Below are 9,344 nucleotides of genomic sequence, written 5' to 3'. Positions count from 1 at the left end.
GATGAAAGAAAGTAAGAAAATGGATATGGAAATAGATGAAATCATGATTGACTTAATATTAATGAAATATTTCTATAGAATCCCAGTTCAAATAGGACAAATAATGGAAGAAAATACTCAGGGAAAGAAAAGTGTGTCAAGCCGCTGGGGTCAATCTCTTGCTCCCTTTGGCTTGATTTTAGGTGCTTACTATTATGGCTTCGGTGAAGACGTGCTGGAGGTCATCTCTCTCGAGCTCTAACCCTAGCAGAACCTCTGCAACCGACGGTGGAAATGGTGGTTAGACTTCTCTTCTTCTTGCAGGCGGCTAAGGAACTAACTTTGTACAGAGATGCTATTGCGTACTCGTAAGTGTCTAACTTTATGACTTTCTAACTAACTACTTTTCAGGTGGGCAACATCTCTTTTTATAGAAACTGGACTCAGCGATTTGTGATGTGATAGCATTAAATTCCCTATCCAGTTGTAGCCGTCTACCATCCTGATCTATTCGCACAATGCTTGTTAGGTTGCCCATACTGCAAGTAGAGATTCGACGTTAAGTGCATGGGCGAAATGTATCTTCTTGCATCTGCTGGGTTCCAAGGCATGCTTTCTACATTGGCTTCTCTACAACTCTTAGTTTAATTCCACGATTCATGCGTTATCATGCATTAGTAGTGCACTTTTCTTTAAAAGTGATACTTTTGTATGAATTTAATGCATATATGTAATTTTATGTGTTTTTCTATTGAAATGAATGTGTTTCTCAATATTTGACCCTAATTATTCTATCTTTAAGAGAAAAATAACTTGTATTTCTACAAGTTATCATACCCCCAAGTTTTGAATAATGCTTTTCCTCAAACATTCCCAAAACAATTCCTTAACAACTTATTTAGTCTCCACATACTAGTTTAACCTCTCATCGATGTCTTCCAACTTAAGAGTCCGAGATCAGCATATAGTAATGTAAATTTTCTCCCTTCCCAAAGAAATATATCCTTTATCTTTTATGCGGCAAACACATTCCTAAAAAATCCTTTTGCTTTTCTTAAACATACTCATCTTTCAAATTTAGAAATGCGTTAGAAGGTTCACTTTTCCTAAAAGACTTTTTCCAATTATTAGTGCTTAATGTTCTTTCATGAGTTGATTTAGGCAACTCACTTTTGTTTTGGCTTGTCCCCATGGGTGTCATGCGGACATCCGATTATGAGCAAGTATCCTTCACGACTAAATTCTTGTCTAAGCCATATATTTTCTTTTTCCTTATGCTTAGACATTGGAGTTTGGGATGATTTATTATTTGCTTAGCATTGGTCCTAGTTACTCACCTTCGTTTTGGCTTGCCCCCAGGGTGTCATATGGATATCCAACTACGAGTAAGTGCCATTCACAATTAAACTCATATCAAGATGGTTTTCCCTTCTACAGATAATGGAGTGTGTTATTTTTAAGTGAACTTATTATTATTATTATTATTATTATTATTATATATGAAATTATGTAAAGGATCTTCTATGAAAGTGAACACATCAACTCGAACCTTTCTTTGCCCCCCTCCCCCCAAATTTTGGAGGTCAGCAAGGTCCTCATTATTGAAAGAGAACTATAAGAATGCCTTAGGAAAATTTCAAAAAGAGATTCTAGGTGAGGCTTGCACACATAGAAAATCAAAGATATGTTTTACTTGGAGAAGTTCCTAAACTTAATTCTAACACCCATCAAAATATTCTTTAGTCATCTAGCATTGGTTTAGTCATTGAGGTATCAAGGCAAGATGCAAGACAAAATAGCAACTAAAGAAGTATAAGGGAATTCTTAGTACATATACAATGAGACAAAATACTGAGATTGCATTCATAAGAGAGAATTACATTCATAAAATTAATAATATGGTCAAGACATACAAAACGAGAATTGAGATGACAAAAGAAATAAATATACCATCACCACCAAATTTAATCACGATGTGCCGCATCGTCCTTATGTTCAGGAGTAGGGTCTTCTTCCATATACCAAAGGAGATCGCATAGATGTTGCAGTAGTAGAGGAGGGGCAAACAACCCCTTCAAGACTTGATTGATATATTGCATGGCAAATTCAAAGTGGTTCTGGTTTCTCTACGTCTATTGGCGTAGGTAATCCTTCAGTACAATGTTCTGACGCTGAGGTGTAGCTTGTTGCAGATGAAGCACTTCAAGAGATGCAACTATCAATCTAAGTTGGACTTAGATGAATTCTTGGAGGTCATCCATGTTAGCACCGATGGAAAACGGTATTGGAAGATTGACACGAAGCTCAAGCGTCTACTGTGAGCATTCCCACATCTTACGAACTGGACTTTTTGAATTTTGGGCATTGTTGGTTCCAAGCCCAATTGGTTCATAAATGGTTGCAGGGGGTTAAATTGGGTTGGTAGAGAGGGGTGGGCTTACTATCTCACCAACCAGGTCCCTTTGCATTTCATCATGAGCTTCTAGATTTGTTTGCTCATTGATAGGAGGTAGAGTTGGGTTTAGAAGTCTTAAGAAAGAGATGGCAAGGTAAGGTCTTTTTCCCTATGTTCAACTTTAGGGAGTGGAGGAAGGTTGAAGACACCAAATTCGGACTCTTTGTTTTCCAATGCAAGCTCAGCCTCAGAATCTTCATCAAGAGAGGTTTCGTTGCATTTTCTCTTCTTTTGATGTCTCCACACGTTTTCTTTTCGTTTCGCATTTTGAAGGTTGAAACTTGGAGGTTTTAGAATTCTATGGAAGTTCTAGTTGACGCAATGATCCTCTTATCAAATGTCGAATTGGAACTAAAACCATTGGCCTTCCACTTCTACAAACTCATCCTCCATGGGGATGCTAGATCTCTCACACAACATGTAGATCAACCACGAAAAATATAGTTAGCCGCATTGTTTTCCCTTGACGCTTTTGATTTGCTTAGCTATGATCTATTCTACATCAAGTGGGATCTATTGCATGATGTAGTGAGTGGCTAGCACCTTTTCCCTCGACACTATTTCATCATGCAAGGTAGGCATGATTCTGTTCTTGACAACATATAACCATAGGTGTGCATCGGGGAGAAAATCTCTATTGGCCAAAGTCATAACGACTATTCTTGAGATTTTCCAACTTTTTCTAGGCTTCACTATGACTTGGATCGCATCCCACAAGTGTTATGGAGTTGGTTGCTCGATAATGTGATTGCCTTTAGTGTCGGGGTTGTTTCTTGCATTAAGAACTTCGTTAATGATTCTTGGAGAAAAACGAACTATTGTATCTTCCATTAACTCCACATCCTTTTGTTCATTGAAATCCTTGCTATAAAAGGCACGAATGAGATTGGCAAGATTCTTATGGGGATGACAAAGAGTTGATACTAGCACATTACGTCGGTTGTTTGGTAGGTCTTGTAAAAGACTATCTTTGCTATGTTAAAACCCTAAATTCTATCATAATTACTTAAAATATCTATTTTGTTAAGTAAATTCCAATCCCAATTCAAACGAAGTTCTTTGGAACGATTTGGAGATAAATTGAGCCAAACGACACCAAAAGAACCACTTAACAAAAATATCTAGGACAAATTACCACTTTACCCCTCAAGAGGAACAATTCAACACACTTTAGCAATGTTTATTGTGTCGCAATGCTCCTTACAACAATGAGCCTAATGCTAGCTCGATGTTTGAAGACAAAATGCACATATTTACTATAAAAGTAGGGTAGCGTCACAATGCTTCACCCAGGGTCGCAACGCTTCAAAGATTGACGGAATCGCCCACGCATGTGCATGTGCCTTATGCAACCGAGTGCCAGTGCAACATCAAGACACTAGCCCAACACTTCTTGGATTTTTTACTATTTAGCGTTGCAACGCTAGCCCTGGCGTCATGAAATAACACCTGTAAATGTAAATTCAGTTGTTTCATTTACAACGAAAAAAGAGGGAAAATTCACTTTTTAGTTGATAGAGAGCTTAGAACGAAATTAGAGAGAAAATTACCCAACTTTTTGTTTTGTATGAGAGATTTCTTGCAACTTTTACAATTCCCTAGGTAATTGATTGATGGAATTCATCATACTTTCAAGAACTTCTTCAAGATTTCTTATCTCCATGGCTAGGTAATTCTTTTTCTTGGGAATACTTAATTCTAGGTTTAGTTCTTGAGTTCTTTTTTATATTTTCTTGAATTGTCTTCACCATTGAATATTCTTGGGCTAATTTTGAATGGAAATTAATGGATGATAATTTATGCTTTGATTCCATTGAATTCTTATATGTAAGTCTTGCTTGGCACTATTGCATAATGGTGAGATAGGTTACAAAATTAAGTTTTCTCTTGTTAATTAGGACTTTTTCTTAATTTAACTCTTGAAATTCTTAATTAGAACATTCATTCTATCATTCTTGAATCTTACTCTAATGTGTTTCTTGAATGTCACAATCTTGATAACCCATGTCTTTAAAGTAATCTAAGAAAAGAACATGATAAATGCTATATGGAAGTGTTTTTTTTACTTAGATTAGTGCTAATTAATGTGATTCATGGTAATTAGCAATATGGGTCTTTAAGAGTTTTTGTTTATTGGATTGTGGGATGTTGAGTTTTCAAGGAATTGTTCAAGAACAATGATAGAATTAATCCTAGTACAAGAATTACCAAGATTATTTTTCTATTAACTTTTTTCTAACAAAAAAAAGGGTACGTTTGTGTTACAATTTGCCTTTGTCTTCATTTTAGTTAGCCTTTAATCTCTTTACAATCAAACCTCTCCCAATTATTATCTTTTTGGATTCAAGGGTTATTTTGGCCAAATAATAGAGGTTCCTTTGGGATCAACCTCTTACTTTCACTTTAACTACGTATTAGTTTTAGTAGTTGTTAGAGCCTAATAAATTTCATTTTCTTGGGTAAGATAGAATTAATGACACCTATTTTGCACCGATCACTGTTTTTTATGTCAACTCTGGCAGCGGGTGGCGTTCAGGGAAGAAACCTCTCACCAATAAGATTTCTAAAAATTGGCACTTTTTTCCTTACTTCTTCCTTCCTGCATCATTTGCAGTGGCTTCTTGGGCTAATGCCTTCAACTCTTTTTCCAACTCTTTCTAGAGAGCTCCTATCCTCCACCCATTTTTTGCTGGAACATACTTCTCGAGCATGTGTTCTAGCTTGTTCGATTCCATCGAGATTTCCTCATGCGTAGCAACTTCAGCACCAGTTGTAATTTCTTCTTCCCTCTCTTCATCACTTTCTTCAACCAATATTAATATTCTTTTCTATATTGGTCGGACTACAGGCCCCTTATTCGCATCAGTTTGGCGTGCTGAAGATGCATCGGGGTCACTTACCACAGGAATAGACCCTTGTGACTATTGTTCCTCTTCTTCCTCAGCATCTCTTGGTCCAAAATAATGGCCCCTCGATCAGCTTCATCGAATTCTTCTTGTGTCTAAGCCAGCATCTCCTCATTGTTGTTCAGCACATTCATCACCTCCAGATGCATGGGCTACTCTGCACTTGTTAGCCCTTACCTCTCTTCGAGGCTGGCTAGGATGTCTCCAAAGACTTCCCTTTCATCCCTCCTTGCTAGCTCAGTTGCACCATGCTGCGAGTCATTTTGAAGGAAAGGTTGATCATATGGCAACGGTGGGGTGAGAGGGTGAGATTCGATAGGGGTATTGCGAGGAGTAGGCTGGTGATGTGTTGGCTTAGGTTTCAGCCTCTATTGAGAATATGGTGGCTGGTAGCTTGTAGAAATACAAGCTATTGCAGCCTTTTACTTAGAATTATAAGGGTTAATGACGCGTTAATATTGTTAAGAATTCATGTGGAATAATGAACATGGGTTGATCAGCACTAAAAATCCCCGCTAACCCTATATCATGCGTTATCTTGCGTCAAAATTTTGTAGTTGTCGCAGGAGTCTATCACATGTGTTCATCCCAAACCATTGCAAAGTTGATCGCATGCGTTGATTTCAATGAAGAAAAGTTGGTTGCATGATATGCCACAACTACAGAGTAGGTGGGATGCGTTGATCCTGCAGAAGAAGCAAGTATGAACGTGAAAGGAATCTCAACATGAGGAGTTCCTTGAGCGAAAGTGGATTGTCTAAATTCCATTGTGACTAAACACATACATTTACAGTCATACAAGAAGATTATGCAATCAAACTAAATTATAGCATGGTTTTCAAATAAAATACATAGTTCAAGGGAAATCGCCTTTGAAGAATACATCTTCTCGTATCCCTCGAACAGTCAAGAAATCCTCGATCAAACAACAACGGAATCTTGAAGACCTTCTTCAAGTGAATCACGAACCAAAAGGAATAGAACACTACCACTCGGATTCCTCAATATGCTCAGGGTGAGAACCCAAAAGTGGTGGACTCTGACTAAGAGGATATTTGTGAGTTTGGAAGAGGAAGGTGATCGAAGAAGCACTATCACATAGGAAAAGCTTCAATCGTTTAGGCTATCGCATAGCCTCTTTTTTATCACATTGACAAAGAGTCTATCATATATGCTCTCTTTTTGTCATGTAGATTATCGCATGGCCTCTCCTTTGCGATCTTGTTGTTCTCGTTTTTCTATACAAAATAAAAAACAAAATTTTCCTTTTATTCCAATTGCCAAAAAAATTGCATAACCACTCACTAAGGTAGTTTTTGAGAAAAACTGGATTATTATTAAAAATAATAAATAATATAAATAAATATGATCACCAACTTATCATATTATATTTATAACCCATAATTTTAATATTGCATCACATACAATATAAACTATAGTTCTTTTTATCTATATTATGACATTTCATATAAATCTTATTTATATTAAATTAATAACTATTTAAATCTCATTCAAATATTTATTCCTCCAATTAATGTATCAAATACATTGTATCAATTATATCATATATAATTGAATTAATTTAATTATATCATATATAATTAAATTTTCTCTTATTAACTTGAATAATTCAAATAAACCAAATAACTAATTCTGAACATAATTCTTTTGAACTACCAAGGGGACCTTATGGACCTGTAGCTTGAAGCTCCAACTGTACGTGAATAATTAATTAAACTCTTTAATTACATTATCCACCATCCGTTAACAGTCGGACACTCCACTAAAGACTGACAGTTGCACTATTCGCACTACAGATATATTTCTGTGTCCATTGTATATAGCCAATCAAAAGAGCGATGATCTTTCATAAATTGACATAAGTATAGTTGGGCCAAATTATCGTTTTGCCCCTATAGTTACATCTAACTCTTTACTACCACTCATTCCTCTAATGAACAATGAGTCATAGTCCTACTATGACTGAGTTCTCTCTAGCCAAGAGAGGGTGTGGCCACTATGTTCAAGACCCAGAATCAACCCATAAGGAAGCAATTTATGTACATACCCCTTCATTAAAGAAAGAGTGAATTCCATCTTATGTAGCTGAGTTCCCATCTCCCCAATCAAACGAATCCTCAAAATGGTAGGCTTGTTGAGTTGGCAATCTGGCCACTCTTACCCATACAAATCAAAGGATCACCTTCATGAGAAGGAGTTTACCTGCTCCCCGGGTTGCGTGGGAGTTCTGTTGAACTCGGTAGAGACCCTTGCAGTCTACTCTTCAGCTCACTCGCAATCTGGCCCATCTGTAATTCTAGATTGCAGATGGACGTAGCCTGACTTTGAAGCACATTTTTGTTTTTCTCTATGTATTACTTCAATAGGCTTTACAAAGAAGAGGATTGCGGTGGTTGTAAGCTACTTGCTTGATTGCTCGTTTGACTGTTGTTGCATGGGAAGAATCTTGGTGGCCCTTCTTTCTGTGCCACGGGTTGAAAATTCTGTTGTTGATTCTTCCAAGCAAATTTGGGGTGGTTTCTTCACCCAGGATTGTAGGTATTCGAAAAGGGATTATTTTTCACAAAGTAAATGGATTGTGGATTTTGCGGGCAATCTTTCATTGCGTGCCTATCACCGCAAGTCGCACACCTTGAGGTGTTTTGACTAATTACGTTGATTTGCCTATTTTGCGATATTGGGCTGCTGATCGCAATTCCCTGGATTAAGTTCATCATTCAGTCATCTGATTTTGTAATGAAGCAATAGCACCATTACTTGAGTCATTGTCTTTGATTCTCAATCTCTGATCACTCTCTCTCCAATCTTCATGGTTCGTAGAGATGCGATCCAAGATATTCTTCGCCTCGTCATACATTGTGTCAAGCAGACCACCGGTAGCTGCAGCATTGGCAGAGGTCTGCGAAGCAGGATTCAAACCATGATAAAAAATTTCCATTTGAAGGCAATCTGGCAAACAATTGTGTGGATAATCCCTGACCAACCTTTTAAACCTCTCCCAAGCATCGCTGAGCGATTTGTCCATGTCCTGTTCAAAATTTGTAATGAGTTTCCTTCGTCTGGCATTCTCAATAGGTGGAAAGTATTTCTTCATAAACTTCACCACGACCTGTTCCCAAGAAGTGATCTCTCCCGGCTCAAGAGAATATATCGATTTCCTAGTCTGATAACACAAAGAAAATGGGAACAAAGTTAGTCAAACTTCTTCGGCAGAGATGTTCAGGAACACATAGGTATTGCATATTTCAATAAATCTTCGGAGGTGGGCGTGCGGATCCTCGCCACACCTTCCTCTGAATTTTCCTACAATGTGGATCATCTGCAGCATCACCGGCTTCATTTCGAATCGGCTTCCGTCGAGGGCAGGCCTCATGATTCCTAGAGAGAAATCATAGAGGTTTGGCAATGCATAGTCCCTAATGGGTCTATTGCGATCGTTTGCCAGCAGGATTGGATTCGCCATGACATTGTTTCATTTAGTGCTCCATTTCCAAGCTACTCTGCCATCTCTTCTTTATCTGATTATGGTTGCTATTGGCGATTTCTCAGTCTCCGTCTAAACATTCTCTCAATCTCTGGGTCGTAATTCGCCAGAGATTAAGAGTCTGCAAAGAAATCAAAAAATTACCGTTAGCACACTATTTTGCTGAAGTCCTCGACAACAACGCAAAAAACTTGATGCTTGGTTTTATGAAGTGAATTATGGATGATATGTGATGGTGATATTACATTGAGCACTCAAGTTTCCTCAGCAGAATCCAAGTGTAAATTCCATTGAGTTTTCTGATAAGTCCATGGTCGAACTCAGGGACTTGTGAAAACAGGTCGTGTTGGTAATTTTTATGCAAACTTTGCGGTAACCGGAAAAATAAATAAATTGTTGGGATTGATGTTTGCGTTAATGAAAAATAAAAAAAATGCAGCGAAGTTTGAAAAGAGTTGATTAAAAGGGAAATGCGATGAGTATACAGTGAACGGGTTAA

At 37.6% G+C, this 9,344-nt stretch overlaps 1 non-coding gene across 1 annotated transcript; it reads left to right on the top strand.

The window, feature by feature from the left end:
• Positions 1-8,315: 8,315 nt before the first annotated feature.
• Positions 8,316-8,422, top strand: LOC120072363. The gene has a single exon (XR_005480428.1). It is a non-coding gene; the product is annotated as a small nucleolar RNA R71 (small nucleolar RNA).
• Positions 8,423-9,344: the final 922 nt, after the last annotated feature.

The sequence above is a fragment of the Benincasa hispida genome, chromosome 2, assembly GCF_009727055.1.
Source record: "Benincasa hispida cultivar B227 chromosome 2, ASM972705v1, whole genome shotgun sequence".
Classification (NCBI taxonomy): Eukaryota; Viridiplantae; Streptophyta; class Magnoliopsida; order Cucurbitales; family Cucurbitaceae; genus Benincasa; species Benincasa hispida.
Note: the sequence above shows the minus strand (reverse complement) of the source record. Positions and strands in the feature narration are given on the sequence as shown.